The following is a 23,502-nucleotide window of genomic DNA, read 5'->3' as shown; positions in this document are numbered from 1 at the left end:
GAATCAGATAAAACACCAAATTGTAGAGTCACCACCAATCTTTTTATTCGGTGAGATTGGTCACCAAAATGTCATATTAGTTTAATAAAAATTCCTAAGAATAATATTAAAATAATACAACTTAGGTCTACTTAACAGAAAAATGAGTTCGGGAGTCGGTTATGTATGAGGAAGAATTAGCATTCCCACAACGCCCAAAATTGGTACTGATATTTATTAATTAATGTCTTTGTAGTAAATTATAGATTTTCTCTTTTAATTTAAATTTAAAAATAATAATATAAACATAAATATGACTAGTCCTATTATAATGTTTAACAAAATTATCAAATTATACAAATCAATAATCCTAACATAATTACTAATAGTGTAATTAATAATTAATAATTAAAAATATAAAATATTAGAATTAATTAACCTCATTTAAAATATTATTAAAACATTGTACTAATAATGTAATTTACCCTAATTTACTATATAGGTCGAAATATAAACTGATTAATATTTAGGGACTAAATGCATAATTAACCTAAATATATGTATGTATATATATATATAATGACTAAAAGAAAAATATTTAAAATATGAAATCCAAATTAAAAGGTACAAAAAAACCTGATTTCGAGACCAAATTGAATGTTTAAAAAGTTGGAGGGATCGCACGTATAGTTTACCCATACAGAAATTACAAAGACACCCTCCCCAAAATAACGTCGTTCGGGAGAGGGTATAAATGACCTAAAACTGGCCCAAAGAGAGTAAAATCTCTAATTTTCTCTCTTTCCCTATCTCTAAACTTAAAGATGCTCTGGTCAGAGGTCCGTCGATCACCGACTGGTAATCTAGCGCCGACGTATTCTGATGCCGCCGTCCACCACCCATGGTGGCTGGAAAATACCAAACTACCCTAAAATTTAGATCAGTCTTCCCTCGTTCCAAATCTGACCTCAGTTTCTTCTAAAACCCCTACAAATTCGTAGATCTAAAGAAATACCTTCAGTATTTCAGTTCCTCGGCTGTGTGTGGAGGTACGTGGGTGCTCCGACGACTCTGGGTAAGCCTTCTCTTCTCTCTTTTATTTCGTTATTTGTTGTGTATATTCTTTCTGTTCTCATTTTGTGGTTGCTTGTTTACTCTCTATCTCTGTTTCTCTTTCTTGTTGCTGTTGCTCTTGCTCTTACAAGAATGCTTTATATAGGCCTCGAAAATCTTCTGTAATGATGAGGAAATTCAGTGAGTCACCGGGCCTACGGTGGTGACTCATCCTAGCTTGATGTGTTGTGCGGTCCTCGTTCACCTTCTGGAACCTTCTGGAGTACTCTGGTGAGATCTGGAGAGGCGGTGATCCTCGTGTCAGTCTTCGGTTGGAGCGATAAATTCGGTGGCCGGAATAGACCCTAAGGTGACAATGATACTCTAGGGTTTCTACTGGTTGCACTAGTAACCGTTGGATCTGCCATTGGATCGGACGGTTGAGATTAGCTGACGGTGCTGGATTTGAGATGAAACCCTAGCTGCACGGACTTCTCTCATTAGGCCTGCTGGATCTGGGCCAGGATGAGTTTGGGTTTGTAACCGGTTAGGCTCAGGCTTGGCTTGGGTTAAACTTGTAATCGGGCTGCCAAGTTATCAATTGGGCCTCCAAACTTGTAAATGGGCCTTCGGGCTATATAATATTATTATATATATAATAACACATATAATAAACGTCACTCGGACGAAAACCACTGTCGACAGTTGCCCCTCTTTGCTTTATTTTTGTGTAAATAAGAATAGAGAAAAGATAAAAAGACAAGTTTTTCGCCGAGTGAACTTCTTGTTTTGCTAAAAATTTGTTCCACTAATCTTTTGTGGAGATCGAATTTTAATCTGGTTGTGTTCCTTCTTCACTACTCTTCTGTGAAGGCTGAGGATTGACTTACAAATGATTTGCTTCACTACTCTTCCGGGAAGGCTGAATTTGCATGACTTCATTACTCTTTCATGAAGGTTTCATCTGGAATGACTTGAATATAATCTGTTTCACTACTATTCCATGAAGTTTAGACTCAAACTTGGATTACTCCACTACTCTTCCATGAAGTTCTCATACTTTGCAAAAAAATTTGTTCCACTACTCTTCCGTGGAGTTCAGATTAAAACTTGGATTACTTCACAACTCTTCCGTGAAGCTCTCATACTTTGCTAAAAAATTTGTTCCACTACTCTTTCGTGGAAAGCAAATTTTGATCTTGCTCTCCTTTTGCTTCATTACTCTTCCGTGAAGTTTGAAAATGATTGACTTAACAAGAATCTAATTTCACTACTCTTTCGTGAATATCAGATTCAAAGTTGGATTTGCTTTCACTACTCTTCCGTAGAGTTCTCATACTTTGCTGAAAATATGTTCCACTGCTCTTTCGTAGAGCTCAGATTTTGGTCTTGTTCTTGCTTTTCCTTCACTACTCTTCCTTGAAGTTTGATTTGACTTGAAAGAATCATCTTGCTTGAGATATTTTCAAAAATTTCATTGAATGAGAGACTTTGAAATTTATTTTCTCATTCTTCAAACAACTTATTGGTTGGGCATGCCCCAATACTTTTGTTGTATGGATTGCGTTAATCTATTCTTTATATGTTTGCGTCTCCAAACATGACTCTTGTACATGTGATCTAAATTCCACCTTATACTCGTAAGGTATTTTGTCCATGCATCTTCATGTGAGAAATGCATTTATGCAAATGCAATCAAATGTATCAATGTAATGCATTTCTTTTATGCAAATGATATATTTATGAATGCAAAATGTTGATTCAATCTTCTTTTGACTCCCAAGTTTTGATCTTCTTCACTTGATCATTCCTTCCCATTTCTGAATAACCATCTGGTCAATTTGTATCTTTGTATCTTCTTTTATCTTAAGAAGAACTGTTTCATTTATAGGACTCTTTCCATACTCAGAACTAGGACCTTGTTGCCCCATTTTACCTGATAAAACCATATGTCTTTATCTGAATTTGTGTAGGAATTCAATAAAGCCTTCGTCTTTGAAAATAGAATCTATAATCTTTGAAAAGAGAATCTATCATCTTTGCAGAATGAATCTATCATCCTTACAGAATGTAGATATGAATATGCTAAACTCAACAGAGATTAATTAGGATATCAGCCATATATGTTCTGATTTGACTCTTAAAACACATCACAATAAGGACTTATCCTAATTCCTTTCATGTCTTGACATCTCTTCAAATAACTCATAAAAGGATTTATCCTAATTCCTTTCATGTTTCCACATCTAATCAGATATCGAACAAAATCATTCAGATCATATCATGTTAAGATGTATAACAATAACTTGTCGTTCTATCTTAGTTGGCTCTACTAGTTTCTTGTTGTTAAAGTTCCAACGTTTCTTCATGAAAAGAAATCTTCATCATTTCTCATTCCTGACCTTTGAAGTGTGAAGACAAACTTCATCTTGTATCAATATATAGAATGTCCCATGATCACAATATTGGTTCAGCACCATAATTACTGGTTCGTAAAACATTTGACAACACATTCATCCTTTCCTGTGGCTTCTATGGGGATAATGTCATCACATGGTGGATAGAGCAGTAATGCATGATCAACTCTACTGTCATTGTTTCATCATTTTCATTCTTCATACCTTTTTGCTTCAAGAGAATGATTTTTCTAGAAGGATAAGGGTTCGGCATGCCCTAGCATTTTGCTAATGCTACTGATGTGATTTGTTTAGAATACCATTTTGGATCCTTTTTGTCTGAAATAAGCCTTCAGCACGCCCTACATATATTATTTTTTACAGAAATGGGCCTTCAGCATGCCCTACATGGATTATTTCTGACTGAAATGGGCCTTCATCATGCCCCAGCATTCTAAGTTGTAAGGTTCACTCTTAATGTCCATTTGATTTGAATCTCATACTCCTCACAAGGTCCAACTTTGATACTATCCCATCGTGGATACTCATGGTGTTGGGACCGTCGACGCACCCCATGGCGCAATGGAAACAAAACTCGACTGTCTCAGCAGCGATCCAAGTACATAAAACTGAAATCGGGAGTAAATGATGTAAATACTTACAGCGGGTTCCTTGAAAATAGCAAGAATAACAATGAATACTAGTGGTGTAGGTCAGTTCGAATCGTAAGCCTCCACGAAATCACGTCTCAGCCTCTACTTAGTTCACCCGATGGAGAGCAATATTTGTTTTCCCCAAAACTATTTTTGAAAGAAAACAGCAGAAGATTTTTTTTTGTGCTTTTTTAAAAACGACTGCTAGACTTAACATGCCCTTTTATATCCATTACCCTAACATCTTAGGGTTTTTAAAGTTATTTCGAATTAATAAATAAAATATTATTTATTTAATTCAATTAAATATACATTAAAGAGTTATAACCTGAATTATAATCTTTAATGTTTATTTAAAAAAACTTATTTAATTATTTCGAATTATATATACCAATTAAAAGAGCTGTAATCTAAATTACATTCTTTTAATGCTTACTTACTATATTCGGGATAACTAAAATCATATGTGTATCAAATATACATATCTTAACTCTAGATATATTTTAGTAACATACAACAAATTGTACATTTTTGCTCATTTCAATCCTAGGGTGTGACCCTGTAGGTTCTTATAATGTTAGTAGTAATTATTAGAACAATTCTAATATTACATACAATGAGTGACATCTAGCAATATATCATTGTAACCTAAGTTACAATAAATTATGATTCGACATATCATCTTCGTGATTAACTCTTTTATGTATTACATCTCAACTTATTCGAGCATGGCCATGCATTTCTAGTCTCACTCAATCAAGTGGCCTGTGATATATTTCCTATTATATATGAAGGATAAATCCTATCTTAACCATATACACCCCACTACATATATCGAGATATATTCAATAACAGTCTTTATAGTGGAACCAATTACGGAGCATGTTTAACTGCATCAAAACATACAACGATATATGTAGGGATGACATTGATCTCAAGTCTGAGGATCATACATATAGTCATCACCATGAGCAATGTTATGACCGTTACATAATAATCCAAGACATATGCTCATGATGGGTTAATCCAATACATTGTTCTCTAACAATATAATCATGTATCAATTATGACATCTCTATGTCAATGACAACTCCTTGTCATCAATCAATAACATGTTAGTCTTAAGCGCATTTTTATTGTCCATGCCCATAATAATATTTGACTATGGATGTTTTAATAATGTTATTATATGGACTTTAGTATCTTTCAGGTTATGTTAAACACATACACATAACTAAAAATAATTATGGCAATGCCTTTATTTAATAAAATCGGTAAATAAATATATTATTACAATCATCAAATGATTGGTCTTTAGGCATACTCTAACACATGGCTTTATGCATACCAAATTTGTCAATCTTGAAGATTTTCATCATTTCTTGTGAATGAGGCGATCATCTTCTTTTTGACAGATTGTCACACAGGGAATATTATAAGTCCATTTTCCCAGACATTGGTTTATCATGTCACTTGCTTTCAAAAATGTGAAATGCTTCTTCATTCTGGCCTTGCTAATTCTCCTTCTCAAATAGGTAGAATAGGCATCAACTTACTTCAAGATCTTTTCTCATTTGAAACTATCCGGTTTAAAAATGTTCTTCCTCCTTTCTTTATCAAAGAATAAAAGAATTTTGGAAAATATTGTACCTTATAGGTTCACAATAGAATCATATCATAAGCATGAATTCAGAGAATATTAAAAGAATAAATAACTTTTACTACTTCAAAGTTATAGTTATTTGATAAGTATCAAGATTGAGAGGTTAGTTTCAGGTTGGCTTCCCTATTTTCTATGGTTACATCTTAGTGAAGATATCACTCCTCTCTCGCTCTTTTGTGAACATTGTCATATGCCTCACTTTCTGGACTTGGTATCTTTAACTAGATGCGTACAAAATGACACAATGTAGTATAACAGTTACTAGATCTTCTAAAGTACCTCTATTTTAATTCTCTGAAATCTTTGATTCTAGCCAAAACAGTGTGAAAACATCGGTCTAATGATGAGATTTCTGTGTGCAAATGTGTGAAATAGACTATAACAGGCATTATTTCACTCTCTTACAATAACTGTTTCTTTTTCCATTTTGGTTGGCTGAATTCAGCTTTATTTGACATTAGCCATCATTGGGCTAATTAAAACCTATCCATAAAGCCAGGGCTATTAACCAATTGCTCTAGAGGGATAACTTTTTCTACTTATATACCTCTTACTTTTTTATAAAAAAAAGAACCTATTATAGTCTATATGTCAGGTGAAATTCTGAAAATCTCATTGCTAAATTTCAATTTACCAGCAACTAACTTTAGCCTAGATTTCTCAAAGTTTCATCTTTGAACCTCATCAATAGAAAAGTAATCTAGTTAGCTTTGCAATATTACAAAAGACTCCGCACGTTTTATGTTTCTAAATATCAATACCAAGCCTTTTGTCTAATTCCTTGCATTGGAGAAAGCTCTCTCATTTTTGTGGAAAGTGTAGTATTTGGGATATATTTATTCTGAGGTAAGGTCAGGGTCCTTTTTTCTGGTATTCAATCTTTATGCTTTTGTCAAAGATGTATAACTCTAATTGTAAAGAGCTTTTAATCTAATGATATTCAAAGAACTTAAAGATTGTGAAATTGATTCAATGTTCATAACCTTAAAAGCAGCACACTTTTATTACAAACGCTTGAGAAAGGAACCAAACATATTCAAACAAGATTCTACAAAATGAAAGGTACAATAGTGGTAGATAATAACTTCCACTGCCCCATTATTCCTTGGATGTCGAGTGTATAGTCAGACCAGGATCTCTGTCTATATTTGCCCCCCATTTCTTGATCAATTCTTGGGTAGCTTCTTTGAATGAGCTTTTAGGTACACAAATCTCAGCTTTACCCTGAGCTATCTCTTGATCAAACCCCATCATCATTTTTCCTAACTGGCAATTAGGCTTAGTTTGAATTTCAGAACCAATCTCTTTGGTGGCAATAGTTGTATCCTGATTCCGAATGTTTCTTGCAGCTGTACTTCGACTAGCATTCACTGTACTCTTTAAATTACCCTCTACTTCTCTCTATTTTAGAAGATCTAACATGGGTGTCCCCAAGGTTGTATCTACCTTGCTTATTTTTAAACTTGTAGGTCAGTCTTGAATTATTTTCCTTTTGCATTTTCATTTCTTATTTGTATCATCTTTTAGTTTGAGAGAAATATCGAGAGTTAAATCTGCCATATATACTTCATTCTTCTTGGCTTTGCCTTGTCCTCTATTTGTTTTAACACTATCAACTTCATTTCCAAAGTTGACTCCCACATGTTTAATCAAAATAGATTGACTGTCAGCATCCACTTCTATAATTACATGAGTCAGAAGATCTTGAACTCGACGTTTGAAATTGTCACAATTTTCAATGGAGTGTCCTCAGATTCCATCATGATACTCACAAAAAACCCTTTTATTATACCATCTTAGGTAAGGCAGTACCAAAGGTTTAGCCAAGCATGGGGCAATAAGTTAGGCTTCATGTAATTTGGCATATAACTTGCTGCATGAGATTGAAGGAAAACAGGGTAGAGATTCCTTGATATGATCGTTTCTTTACTATTTCTTTCCTGAAAATTATTGCTTTGAATGTCGGCCTTTTGACCATCATCTTAATAGATGAGCTGACTTAAAATTTTCTCTTTTCAATTAGCTTTTAGTTCTTGAGGAGCTTAGGTTTCCCATTTTAAAAAACATAACAACCTTTATGCCAATAAGGTCTTGGACTTTTAATTTCAGCATTATGCAATTTTCTTTAGAGTGACCAAAATCTCCAGAATGATAATTTCATTTATTATTGATATTTTTCCAATTTGGATGCAAATAAGTACTAGGAGGGATGGGTGTCATAAGACTACTTTAAAAAAGAAAGGGTAACAACTCTGAATACGAAATGGGAATTGGAAAGAGAGGTGTCATCCTTTTTTCCTTCTTGCCCTTTTTATCCATTTTCAATGAGACTTGTTCCATGTTTCTCTTGTTTGTACTAGCCTGAACGTGCACACTATCTGTCATATTTCCTGATTCGTGAAAATGGGATAGATTTCTACATTTCACAATAGGTTCTTGGTCATTTATCATCATATCATTAAAATCCAGACATCCTCCTGAGACATTCATCTTTTCATGCTCAATAGGGTCTTCTAACATTTTATCCCCATATAGTAGAGTAACCATCATACTCATCATTTCAAACATTTTTTTCCTAGACTGAGCTTAGAACATTCTTGTTTATTCAAGCATTTCTCGTTAGATTTCCATAAGTTGTTCTTGGATTCTCTCAATACTTCCAACTCGAGGTAATATTCCATTCATTTCTTTCAATCCCTTTTTTAAGACCTGCCCCTGATTCTTGAATGTACTTTAAGAATTCCTGATTCCAAAATCCTTTATTGATTATTCCCATGTGATGTTATACAAAGCATGAATGCAAATATAAATGTAAATGTAAATCCATGTATGAAAGAGTGTAATTCAAGAGTAATTATCTTAAAACAGCTTCCATTGAACACAAAAAGGGCTTTTCAATACATCCAAAATATCATTACATATAAGGGATTGCTTTTCCCCCTAATTTCTCTATTTCCTTAAAAAGCCAAGTTAATTTCCATTTATGCTCCAGAATCAGATCATCATCCTGCTTCAGTTCCATTGTAAAACCATCTAAGTTCACCAGCTTGTGGGATACCTTGTTTGCTTGAGTAGAAGCTTTCTTCAAGTCATTATCTTTTTCTTGAATCTTGTCTGCTATTTCCAGAAGTTGCAGACAATATTGTTCATTTTCCTTTATCAAAGAACCTTTATGCTCAAGAAGTTCTTGTACCATATATCCATATTCATCCACCATTTTCACTAATGTGTGGTTCTGAGCTCTAGTGGGTTTTAATTCAGCAATAATCTCATATTGATATATCATATATGAAGTTTCCATGTTGGTTATATCCTTCTTCAATATCTGCTTTTCATCTTGACATTTCTCCAAATTGGTGATGGATGCATTGTATATTTCTTCAATAATTTGAAAGTCATAGGAGAATTTCTTTGCTTGATCCTCATGTATCTTTTTCCAGTAGCCAGCATCAGCCTTCAGTTTAATGATTTCTGTCATCCATTCTTTAGGGGTATTTTTGAGTCCAACATCTTTGAAGATTTGACTGACCTTTCAGAAATCATCAAGCATGGCTTCGACTTCTATGTTTAATTTCTTGTTTTCGTCTTTACAAAAATAGGCTTGAGCTTCATAATAATTTTCTCCCTTTTGACTACTTTTATTGATGCTCTTATCATAAAAGGTTTTTGGTATCAATCTAACAATATTTTTATGTGCATGCCCCTCCATTATTTTAAAAGCTTCTTCAAGATACCCTTCTTTGGCTGCTCCACAGTTTATTTGATCATGAAACCCTTTGTTCATAATGAAAGCCTTTGATTTTGATAATCACTCTTGAATCAACACCCTTGGGTATGTTATTATTATGCAAATGCAAACAGAACAATTAATATATGCATTTTCAGAATATATACAAAAACTGGTTAGTAAGAAACAAATCATATCCTAACCTCATGCTTTCTAGTTCCATGCTTTGTTTGGAAAAATAACCTAGCCGCATGATTTCTAGTTCACGTGCATTTATTCAGAAAATAGAATAATACTAAATAAAATGAAAGACTTAACATGCCTTTCCTTTGTGTACTTAATCTTACAAGGCTCCATCGGGTTAGGTTTCACCTAAACTCCAGTTCTAGGTTTTATTAAATATTGGGTTTTGGCTCTAGGGTAAAATGGTCAACAAATTGTCCTTTGTTGGTGTCCCGTTGGACTGCCCAGCGCTCAATCCTGGTCCATTACAGACTTTCAGATTAAGTTCAATTCGAAGGAACATACTTCCTTATCCATACGGAGGTGAAAACCACACGAGGAACATAAGGTGTGAGCTCAAAGAATGGTCCCCTATCCCATACGGAGGTGAAAACCACACGAGAGAGTAGTTTCTTATTCACTTAAATAGGATAAGAGCGGGGTTTTATCTCATGTCATGAATGCAGTGCACAGTAGGTGAGGAAAAGCATAAAATAAAATAATATACAGTCTATTATTCTATTCTAATGACCCAAAATTAAATCTGTACACATAAAAAAAGGTTAGTAAAATAATTAAAACAAAATTAAAACAAATTTATCATTTATTGCAAAGACAAATAATTAATAAATTGGTGGTTGGACTCTCATTTTGAAAAAAAGTCCCCAGCAAAGTCCCAAGCTGTCGAGACGTTTCTCTACCTTGGCGACATATAGTGCAAATAGTATACCCCGAACGGTGTAACTAGTCTCCAAAAAGTAAGTGTTTATCCTCCATGAATCAGATAAAACACCAAATTTTAGAGTCGCCACCAATCTTTTTATTCGGTGAGATTGGTCACCAAAATGTCATATTATTTTAATAAATATTCCTAAGAATAATATTAAAATAATATAACTCGAGTCTGCTTACCAGAAAAATTAGTTCGGGAGTCGATTACGTATGGGGAAGAATTAGCATTCCCACAACGCCCAAAATTGGTACCGATATTTATTAATTAATGTCTTTGTAGTCAATTATAGATTTGCTATTTTAATTTAAATTTACAAATAATAATATTAAACATAAATATTACTAGTCCTATTATGATGTTTAATAAAATTATCAAATTATACAAATCAATAATCCTAACATAAATACTAATAGTGTAATTAATAATTAAAAAATATAAAATATTAAAATTAATTAACCTCATTTAAATTATTACTAAAAAATTGTACTAATAATGTAATTTACCCTAATTTACTATAGATATTGAAATATAAATTGATTAATATTTAGGGAGTAAATGCATAATTAACCTAAATATATGTATATATATATAATGACTAAAATAAAAATATTTAAAATATGAAATAAAAATTAAAAGGTACAGAAAAACCTGATTTCGAGACCAAATTGAATGTTTAAAAAGCTCGAGGGATCGCGCGTATAGTTTACCAATGCAAAAATTACAAAGATACCCTCCCCTAAATGACGTCGTCCGGGAAAGGGTATAAATGGCCTAAAATCGACCCAAAGAGAGTAAACTCCCCCATTTTCTCTCTTTCCCTCTCTCTCTAAACTGAGAGATGCTCTGGCATCTCTCTAAAAACCCTCGTCGGAGGTCCGTTGGTCACCGGCCAGAAATCTTACGCCGCCGTATTCTGACGCCGCCAGCCACCACCCACGGTGGCTGAAAAATACCAAACTACCCTAAAATGTAGATCAGGCTTCCCTCGTTCCAAATACGACCTCCATTTCTTTTTAAAAAAACCCTACAAATTTGTAGATCTAAAGAAATACCTTCTATATTTTAGTTCATCGGCTACATGTGGAGGTGTGTGGATGCTCCGACGACTCTAGGTAACCCTTTTCTTCTCTCTTTTCTTTCGTTGTTTGTTGTGTATATTCTCTTTGTTCTCGCTTTATGGTTGCTTGTTTGCTCTGTATCTCTATTTCTCTTTCTTGTTATTGTTATTGCTCTTGCTCTTGCAGGAACGCTTTATATAGGACTCGAAGATTCTCTGTAATGATGAGAAAATCTGGTGAGTCATCGGACCTACGGTGGTGACTCACCCTAGCTTGATGTGTTGTGCGGTCCTCGTTCACCTTCTGGAACCTTCTGGAGTGCTCTGGTGAGATCTGGAGAAGCGGTGATCCTCGTGGCAGTCTTCGGTTGGAGCGATAGAGGCGGTGGCCGGAATAGACCCTATGGTGACAATGATACCCTAAGGTTTCTACTAGTTGCACTGGTTACCGTTGGATCTGCCTTTGGATCGGACGGTTGAGATGAGCTGGCGACGCTGGAGTTGAGTTGAAACCCTAGCTGCAAGGGCTTCTCTCGTTAGGCCTGCTTGATCTGGGCCTGGATGAGGTTGGGTTTATAACCGGTTGGGCTCGGGCTTGGCTTGGGTTAAACTTGTAATTGGGCTCCCAAGTTATCAATTGGCCCTCCAAACTTATAAATGGGCCTTCAGGCTATATAAATAATAATATTTATAATATAATATTATTATATATATAATAACATATATAATAAACGTCACTCGGACGAAAACGACTATCGACAATGTTACCATAATAAACATGATAATAATAAACACATATGAAATTTTATTACCAATAAACCATAACCCAAAATATAAACCTATGAGTACCCTGGGTATTGGAGTAAATATATGCATCGTAGTGCTTCTACACATAAGGTCAAGCCCACCATATACTCTAAGTGTCTTGGGTACACACTCTAGCGTTATGCACTAAGTGTCTTGGGTACACACTCTAGTGTTATGCACTAAGTGTCTGTGGATATACACTCTAGTGCTAAATTAATTATGTAGCTGTTGCTGAACTCAATGGCACGCCAACTATACCAAGTCCCTCAATGACGTATATGGGCATATAGTATATTTTTATTCCATCCATTACAATAAACATCAATATCATTTTACATTTAGGCTTTTCATACCTGAAATAACATTCACACACACATACATATATATATATCAACAAGTGATCAATGTATTTTACAAATAACTCTTGACATATTTAAAACATGTCAAATATATGATAAATAGCATAAATATCATTCTAATATAAACAAGGTAGACTCATTGAAAGTCTTCCTAATGATGTATAAAACATCCATGTATAATATCATGCATGCATTGCAATCCCCTTGACACTAACCTGATCCTTGATCATGATTCTCTTCGATCACGAAATCAATCATGATATATAAATAGTCACAAATACATATTGAAAACATATGTTAGTACTGTACTAACATAAGTAAATTCTAGATTATGTTACCTTAAATGCTCTGTGAATATAAGCTCATAGCTAAACTTAATAAGTGGAACTTCAAAGTTGCTTTTTGAGACATATTTAACCAATACTTCCTTAGGATGTACTTTCGTTGGTGTCGTCATGTTGATTGATGGTACAAGCTTTAACAATGTGTTTCCCCTAAAGTTTCACATTGATGAACTAAATTGAAGAATTTCTGAAACCATTCTTGATCCGATTTCATAAGATTGAAACCCAAAAATTGTTGAGCCTCATATCTTAATTATTTGATCAGTGTAGGATTAAGGAAAAATTTTCACGTACTTGGCAAAAGTGTAAATCTCGAGGTGATTCCATTACGTATGAAAGAAAATAGTTATGTCAGCATGTTGCACTGAAGGTTGCATTGAAGGTAAGCAAGTGTTATTCTGGTTAAAGATTGATAAATAAGGTTTGAATGGTTCTGCAAGAATAATTCTGTTAAGATTGTGGAATTATGATAAAGAATAATTATGTCGAGTACACATATTTTGAAGGTTAAGGATCAATGGAGGAATCATGATCATGTAAAGGTTACCTCAAGAATTGATAAAAGCTCAGTTTTCGCATTTCTTTGACTTGAATAAATTTCGAGGATGAAATTTCTTTTGAGGAAAGAGAGTTCTAATACCCCAAATTTAGTCAAATGATTAAATTAAGAAGCGTTAAAGTTTGAAATTGAAATTTAAAAGAAATAGTGGAAAACAAGGATTAATTTGAATTCAATGAAATATTTAGAGTCTAATGGATGAATTCTATGAAAACCAGTGGCTTTAAGTATGATTTACCCATTAAATTATAATTTTGAATTAAAAAAATTGAAATTACCTAGATTTGAACTTTTGACCCATAGGTGATGGTACCCATGCCCCTACCATACAAGCTAGGGTACTGCTTACTTTAAAATATTCAAACCCACCGTTTTATTAGGTTTCATACTAGATCTATACCCCAAGAACTCCCCAAATTATTTTGGAATCAAACTAGAAAATTCATAATTTTTGATAACCCTTACCCATCATCGTCCGACCGTCGTGCCTTGTTCCACTACAAACACCATGACTATCGTCTAGCCCCGATCAAAACCTTGATGTTATTTCGTTATAAACTATAATCGCTCATCGTAGATATCGTCGTTAAAATTTTTTAGAGTTTTAAGCCCCCACCATGTTTTTTCATTGATTTGGATCGATCTCGATGTTCATTTACAACACTGCTGATGCCGTTAGGTTCAGCTTGGCATCTCATGTCGACTGGTGGTCCTAGTGCTCGCATTGTCATCGTTGTCAAGGGATGAGCGACAAGGAGCTTTGGTCATTTTAAAAATCCACCCTCCATTTTTTTATCGTATTTTGACGTTGGTAGTGGATTCATCGGCCCATTAATCATGTTTCTTGAAAGTTTGATGGTGGTCCAACTACCATTGATGCCACATGCACCCCATTCGTCACCCTTCGCGCGTAGGGTTCACCATCTTTCTGGAGTGTTATAGAAGACTGATCTGAATTGATGTAAACCGATCGAACTGATATGAGCCGCTTCAAGCTGTGCTTGAGCTAAGCCGTTAGCTGGCCATTGATCGACATTGACCAACCGTTAATCGAGCGTTGACATTTTTTGGGACAACCTATCCAAATGTTTTTTGATATCCTAAGTCTATTTTTGGGGTCTATTTCACCAAATTCAAACATGGTAAGATGTTTTTCCACGTTTATTTCCCAATTCGGTCCAATTTTCCTATTTAAGTTCCCTTTTTATGCAATTTGTTTTGTCGTGGATCTAAGATATTATGGGATTTAGAATTCAAGTTCAAGGGAGATCAAATGGGATTTAAACGACTAATCAATATAGCTCAAAAATCGAGGTAATACACTATTACTTTTTGCATGTTTTACGAAACGTGTTGTTATTGGTTATTGCATGAACAATTATTATTGGTTAATTGAGTATAAATAATTATTTCTGAACTCAAACTTAATTTCGTAAAAAGTTAGTAAGCTGAATAAAACTCATATGAATTGCATAAGGAATTGGAAGACTGATAGGAAATAATTTCAAGATCAGTAATTGACCTCAAGATCTGTAAATTTTGATTATTTTCTTTAAAGGTTATGAGTCATGAATACTTGGATAAGAAATTATGAAAATACCCCTATGGGATAAAATTACAAAAATACCCTTGTTTTGTAAAAAGACTAGGATTGTCCCTGAAAATGAAAAATAACCCTCTAAAGACATACTTGATCCACGTTAAACTACTAATTCACCTTTTAAATGCTTGTTTTGTTAAGAAAACTTCTAATGTCCAATTTTAACCTCTGAGATTGCAAAAAACTTTAGAATTTTAATCCTTGAATAAATAACAGAATTAAATGAAATGATGAAAAAACCCTTAAAGTGTAAAAGAGACTAAGGATGACAGCGATATTGAAAACAACCTAGGAATTCATATTTTAATTTGTTTGAACCTGTGAATCACTGTCTAAATTCCTGATTTGCATGAAAAACACTGAAAATTAGCTTCTACCATTGTAATTCATAATATGTTGATCTCTGATTTTTGAATGATCATTTGAATACTATATTACTAGAAGTACAACACGTCACTGACGTATTTACAATGATTATAAAGGAATATCACTTAAATACATATTTTTCTCCTTGAGGTACGTTCAATGATGGACGTGGAATGAATTATTTAGGTATTTATGTAGTCAATAATAAGATGTGAATATCCATGAAGCGTTTTTTCTTGAATAATCGGTACATAGAAATCGTTAAAACTAAGAAATATTATAAGTTATCGTTTTATCCTCTTTATACCAAACTACCAAGTTTCATTAATACCTTCATGATGCACTTGAATCTTAAATGTAAAGGTTCTTATAGGGAATTACTCCTGATATATCTGAATCCTCAATAATTCTTATGTAAAGGTTCATTAATACCTTCATGATGCACTTGAATCTTAAATGTTTCGAAGCATCAATTTCTTAATGTTAATTATAATTGTTAACGAATGAACCCTTTTATAGGGACCTCGATTCTGGAATCCGGTCAATCTACAAAAGTTCTATTTTTCCCTTCCTGATAACTACCAAGCACCTCTGAAAAGTAACTAGGTCCTCTAGTGTATTCCCTAGGTGCTACATTATTGTTTTATCAGTACTAAAATTATTATTTATTATCTAGATGATTTGTAAATGCTTTAATTGATCGATATTTTGATATATTGATTTACCATTTATAAATTATGGTTGTTGATATATGCTCTCTAGTTACTTGTTTTTACTGGAAAATATAAATATGTACGATTTATGGATCATAAAACTATTGGTTACTACTTGAATTGTATTATTGGGACATTATTTGGGTAAGATTCTGGAGTATGGAGGTTCAGCTCTAATCAGGCTGGTAATTCCTTACGGACCTATGATGACCCTTGGGTAGGCTTTTAGACCCCAAGGTAATCCCTTGGGTATGCACTTAGGCCCCAAGAAGCTCCCTTGGGTATCCTCTAAGGCCCAAGGTGCTTTCTTAGGTTAGCTCTTATGTCCAATGGGCCTAGGGTAAGTCCTTATGGATGTAGTTCTAGGGAACTACATATTGGTGTTCGATTGAAGGGTATTATAGTGTTCCAAAATTTGTTTTACTAGAATAAACTACTACTATTTTTAAAATATATGTACATTTATCTCTGGTTTTGTAAAAACACACTATACACCCTATTTCAATCTCTTGAATTCGTCTTCTAGAACTCTGCCTATGAAACTATAGGTTTCCTGACTATTACATGAAGAAACAATTATCAAAACCTTAACTCATCATTGGAATCTGTATAAGCTTGGATCAATAAGAAAGTTTTATGTTTTTCCATATATATGCTTGTCCTTTAGCATCATTTGGTAGTTTTGTAATACCGAACTTTCCCAAACCTCACTCTGTTACTAACTATTTCAGGTTAAAAGAATCAATTCTGCTCGGTTATAGACATCAGTTATGGGAGTTCATTCAACGTTACTTGCAGAGTACGGCACATGAGTAATTAAGGGACTTGTATATCATATTCGTTTTCTATATTGAGTCTGAAACTTGTATAATATTGTTTATAATTGAAATTTGTTTTTAGTATTTGAATGATTTTTGAACTTGTATTTTATTTATAAATTGTTTTACATTTTGAAAGGTTTAACAAAAATTTTCAATTTTTCCTGGATTTTTATTATGGGTTACTCCGGTGGCCTTAATGTGATACCTCGGATAGGATTGAGTTACTCATATTGGTCTAGGGGTGTTACATGGAGTGTGTCACTGAAATTATAAGGCGTGATTTGATTGTGATTCATTAGAGCATTACATTAGAGATTGTCCCAAGGTAGGGAGCGCAATGACAATGGTTGCTAAGAGATCAATTCAGTCAGTTTAGATTGTTATAAAATGTACATTTAATCTTGGAAAATGATCCTAATTTATGAAATGACTCAAATATCCCTATATGGCATAAATTACTAAAATACCCTTAATCAGAAATACCACCAAAAAGTACCTCTAAAGGTGCACGTAGCGAACAATCGCAAATGAAGAATCATTGTGAAAGATATGTTTGCAAGTAAAGTGATGTATTATACGAATAATGTGATAGAAAAATCATGTATCATGTGAATATCGATAAAGAGATGGCGCACAAGTCATCCTCCCAATTCAAGGGTGAATTGAAGGAAAACGTTATGAGAACGAATAGAGTATCGCTACCAAGTAATGAACCGAAGCATGTATCGAGCTAGCGAATAATACATCAAGTGAACAACAAAATCAGTTATCATCGTAAAATCATGAAACATATAGAGATCTCCTTAGAGACAAAAATATCATAAATGTCCTTTAGTATTAAATAACCCTAATTGAGAAGTTTAACAGACTAACAGATACAACAGACTAATAAACACTTGCATAACATTCTAGATGACATGACGAACGAGATAGCAATTAGTGAGGGATGGCCTTACTTTAATTTGCCGAGCTATGCTAGTGTGTGTGACGATACTACCTCAGTTGCCCTTATGGAACAGTGTCAGTGGTGTGTTTCCAGGCTACCTCAGTTTCCCACATGGGGCATTGTTAGTATTTAGTCACCTTGAGCCTCAATCGTGTATGTAGAGTTGCATCAACCCAGTACATTAGATATCCTTAGAGCTTGACTTAACGATTGTGTGAGACTAAGTCAATGTTTCAGTTGAGTGAGAATTATACTGACACTATGTGACACCGGGTTCCCCCTCCATGATCTACTTGATTGCTATGTGAGACCATGAGATCATTCAGCAACTTATTGAGAATTTTATCGATGCTTTGTGATTACAGGTCCCTTAGTTAACTAGTATCTGATGGTATGTGAGACAAGATACTAGTAGTGTGTTACATTCAAATAATGCACAACAGTGTCGGAGATGCATTCAGATAATGCATAGCAATGTCAGTGTTGTATTAAGATAATGCATAGTAGTTTCAGGGTCGCATTCAGATAATGCATAGCAATTACAGTCATTGTGGTTAGTCACTGTGTTTAGATACCCATTAGAGGCCCTTAGCAAAGGATTAAGAGAAGCATGAGACTCCTACTTCAACGATAGAACAGTAAAACCTTAAGTAGGTAGCACTTCATTAAGATCATGCATGTACCTACTACTTAGTATCATATTTAATTTTGCTATAGATTAGTGATTATATTGTTAGGCTTTATAAGATCAGCGTTCAGATATTTCTGTTCGCAGGTTATTAGCTTGAGCCATTCACAGAGCACCGTCGTAGTAAGACTTCCACAATATTTTCTAAAGTATTGTACTATAGCTTTAGTGGGCATGTGTATTCATAAGACAATATTGTATTCGTAGGACATTATTGTATTCAGATTTTATAATCTTGAGTTGTCTTATTTTGATTTTAAACTGTCACAGATCATCAATTTATAGAATTGTTTTTATAGTCGTCATGTATGTTTAATTTGGTACCATTCAGTATGTTTTGAAATGAAAATGAATAGTTTTTAAAATCAAGGGTTGCCTCGGTAGCCCAATATAACACTTTAGGTCTAATAGGGTTTAGGGTATTACACTATTCTTTGTAACTATAAGAATCTTTATCCTACAAGTGAACTTCCACATCTGGAGACGTCTCAAACTATTATCCTCCATTTCTACAAGGGTTGATATGGTCATATCCCTTTATTAGAGATCGACCAACAAAGTCATGATGCCTCTGCTGCCCTCCACAAAACTGAGATACTTTCAATATCGTTCGTAACATCGAGAGGAAGACAACTTCCCCTTTATCCTCCGTACAAGATGTTATTCTTTAGGAGGAAAGTCATTTTTTATAAGTCTCTCTATCCTCCGAGTGAACTTTCACTTCACCTTTCAAATATTATCCTTTATTTCTGCAAGGGTTGATATGCTCATATCCCTTTATTAACATAAAGATGCCTCCATTCATTATATGATTTTCCACAGATTATGTTAAACTTCATTCGTACCAACAAAATCGTGCATTATCTTTGAGTTACCATTTATTATCACACTCAAGAAACTCAAGGGTTCAGATGCCTTCATCAACGTAAAGATACTTTTGTCTATTAAAAAAATGAAATTAACCACACCTGTCTCAAGTGTGTGAGCTCAAGTATTAGAGAATTAAGATACTTCCGCTATTAAACAAAATAGAAAAATCGTGATTGGTTTGTCACCATAAATTTCGGATCAAACCATTTTATAACCTTCCCCCAACTGATGGTGATCAAGTGTAACACCTCCAAAACTATCTTCCCAAGACCATCTAACTGCCTTCAACAAGACATCGCTCCAATTTGAAATCGCCCTATATAAATCCCTCTCTGATTCCATTCCCAATCTTTCACATAACCTTTAATAATTATTTGTTTATATTTAGACCTAACATCAATCACCATACAACCAAGTATTTATATCACGAAAAAAGATGGAAAAAGGAACACACTCAACTCTTACGATGATCCTTTTTTCATGCTTCATTCTCTATTAGAAAATCACCTACTAACGATATGTTTATAATACTACTATTAAATACACTTAATGAATTCATTTTTAAAAAAATCAAATAAAATTTAATAAAAAATATTCTTAGACTCAAATAACTCAAACTGATAAAATAACTCAAAATAATAAAATAACACTCGTAAACACAAATAACACAATTTTTTTTCACTCAATCGAAAAGCACCTAATAAGAAAGGCTTACTAGAAGGGCTAAATTAGGAGATATACTAGCCGTGCTACGAAGTGTTCCAAGTCGTCATTATCCGTGGCTCTTGTGAATTGTAGAGATAAAATTCATAGAACATTTTAAATTAAGCAATCTTCACGAAGATAGTTTTATTCAGTCGGGTAGATTACATTCATAAAAGTTAAGCAAACAGCTTAAATGTCTGCGAGATAAAACTATCAATAAACATAATATGAAACACACCGAACTTCTTCAACCAAAAGCCCAACTTAGGGGGACATAAAAACCAACTCCTAATTTCTAGAAAATAAGCTTCAGATAACCACTGCCTTGTAACCAAGGCAACGTTAAACCACTGTCATGAAGAACACGTACCAGTATATATATATAGCGCGTGCAAGGCCCAGGTCGTAGAAAATAAGAAGGAAGATCCTATTGAATTTCCAATAACTTCAATGTAATCTTCCCAGCTCAGTCTTTACACATTTTAGGCGCTTATCATTTGGTCCTGCAACATCACCAAGCAAACTATGTAAGGGCATCAAGTATGGGACGTAAAAGGGCAAAAAAAAAGGCAGAGAAGGAATGAAACTGTTTGAAAACCAAACCTTTATCAAGATGCGTGGGGAACTTTGGGGAATTGCGAGCAGCAGTGGTTTCCACGACAGCTCGAGCGTTGGTGTAGGCTTTTCTGTTGACCCCATCATATCCTGCACCATTAATAGGGTAGAGTTGATTGATTTCTATCCATAATCATCATATACTTCCTCATCAGAAAATTCATCAAATGATCTCATGTCCAGTTGGTATCGAATGATGCCTCCAATACCCCGCCAAACCCACGGCAAAACTGAGAACCCTCCTGTGATTTGTTGGTAACAAACTCCAGACTACAACCAAACTGCCAGTACTCATTTGCAAACCACTCTAAAAGTGGCTTCTTCTCCACAACCTCTAAATCAGTGGAACTGAACGGATCACGGAAGTTGTACTCTTTAGCTTCCTGCTCCTTGTTCAAATGTTTTATGACAACTTCCCCAGTACTGCTATTCTTCAGCTGATACCCTATTTATGTCCAGAGTTTCCCACACAATAAGTATCTCAACAGCTCCCATCTCCAATGCTTTCATTGTCACCGAAAACATACTTCCCTGTATCTTGACTAATCTCCTCAAAGTATTTCCCTATCGAGCGCTTCTCCTGTATGAATTTCACATTTGCCTAAATTTTTGAAGAAAGCTCAATTGCCTGGTTGAATACATTCTCTCCTCCATAAGAGACATCAACCACATTCAGAATCTTAGCCTGAAGCCGCTGATCAAACATATCTGATTGACTCAGCTCAGTTTTGAAGTCAGCTGATCCAGCAAGTACTAATCCAGATACGTTAGGCTGGCTGGTGGCAGGATTGATAAAAATTGTGTGGCGAGTTCAGCAGTCTTCCTCACATAGTTGTGGCGCTTTTCAATTCAAAGTCGAGCAAAACAAAGGGCAGATTGTCCTCCTCTCCCATGCTTCTTCGGAAGATCAACGCTGAACTTATGAAGTACCTCTCTGGAGTTACCACTTAACGTCCCAAAAAGGGTCCCATTACCATCCATGACAATGAAACCAAACTTATCATCGGACTCCAAAAGTTCATTCAGGACCTCCGTGTAAAACTTGTTGTCACAAAGATAAAGAGAAGCATTTATAGGCCTGAAAGGCTCAAAATCAATCGTGACTTTCTATTCCTTCCCATCTTCGGTCACGATTGTCCCGGTGTATAGCACCAGACCATTGGGTGGAACCTTACTGTAAAGTTTGAGCCTCTGCTGAGCAGACGTGATTGCACCTAACACAGATTGACGGTTGACTCTGCTTTTGATGTTTGAAGCAGTTCCAAATTCATCTCCAAGCATCTTGGTAACCCTTGAAATCTGATAGCGTGGAGGCATTATGAGGGATATCATGCTTGTGCCATTGCCTCTAGCAGCTTCAAGTGCTTTAATCAGCTTCTTGATCTTCCATATCTCAATATTTCTGTCACTCTCATGACCGTCTGCCATCGGTAGTGAAGATATTTCCAAAAAAACAGCAGGCTACAAAATTACCCTGAAAGTAACAAAAATTATCCACAAAGTGAAAAATTTGTTGAGAAGTATAATTCAAATCAAATACAAAGGGAAATCAATTACAATATGAATCATTTAAAGACAAATTTATCAAATAAAATATCCATTCAAACCAAGTCACAATCCCCATCAAGTAAAGTTAAAACCAAACATCAAAAGAAATTATTATTATATATATACCTTCACTTCTAACATGTCTAAGTTATTTATACAAAATGATCTAAAATAATTGAAACAAATTATTAGTGGCTGACGCAGTAATTCTTCAAAGAGCTAGCAAAATTCACAAACTCTAAATAAACAAATAGACCTAAAAGCATGATATACTAGAAAATACAAACAAATCAAAACTATGAAAAAAAATGTCAAATACACCACATAACAGGAAGAAATATTTCGGTAAGATAACTAAAATTGCCGACTAAAAATTATAAAAAATGAAAACTCATAATTATTTTAACAGATTCTCCTCAAAAATATCACATAAAATAATATAAGTTCATAATATCATATTTCTATATATAAAAAAAAGAATGAAAACAATAGACAAAGTAAAACAAAAAATTACATAAAAAATCAAGAATAAAAAATTAAAACGAAGCAATTTCCAGGATTCCTTCGTCGATCAAAATAGAGATTACATGAAGATCCAACTGAACAAATAAAAAAATAAAAAAAATAGGGGTGGGGGAAAGAAAAGCATGAACCTGCAAATTTGGAAGCTTGGTTGGGAGCCGAGCGCAGCCGATAAAAACAATATTCTAATCAGCACGGTTACGCAAGTTTCCTTATATATAAACGAAGCAGTGGCCCTAGAATCTTGTATGGGTTTGATTGTAATTATATATTACTTTTAAAAGTAAAAAAGAAATTGTTTATGGAGAGAAAAATAAGTAAATATCTTCGCTCATTGACCAAGAAAACAAAAAAGTAGGACATAAATGAAATGAATCAAAAAATTAAAGGGTAAACTAAAGAAATGGTCACTAAAGTTTATGTAATTTTTTATTTTTTCTATTGAAGTTTCAAAAATTACAAAATAATATCATTTTATAATAAGTCTGTCATTCAATCGTTAACACATTTACTTGATTTACCTGATAACGCTTGGCCACGTCATATTAGGATTGAC

The 23,502-nt window shown here is 34.2% G+C and overlaps 1 pseudogene; it reads right to left on the bottom strand.

The window, feature by feature from the left end:
• Nucleotides 1-20,611: 20,611 nt before the first annotated feature.
• Nucleotides 20,612-23,110, bottom strand: LOC120139429 (annotated as a pseudogene).
• Nucleotides 23,111-23,502: the final 392 nt, after the last annotated feature.

Source organism: Hibiscus syriacus, unplaced genomic scaffold (genome assembly GCF_006381635.1).
Source record: "Hibiscus syriacus cultivar Baekdansim isolate YM2019G1 unplaced genomic scaffold, ASM638163v2 tig00110745_pilon, whole genome shotgun sequence".
In the NCBI taxonomy this organism is placed as follows: domain Eukaryota; kingdom Viridiplantae; phylum Streptophyta; class Magnoliopsida; order Malvales; family Malvaceae; genus Hibiscus; species Hibiscus syriacus.
Note: the sequence above shows the minus strand (reverse complement) of the source record. Positions and strands in the feature narration are given on the sequence as shown.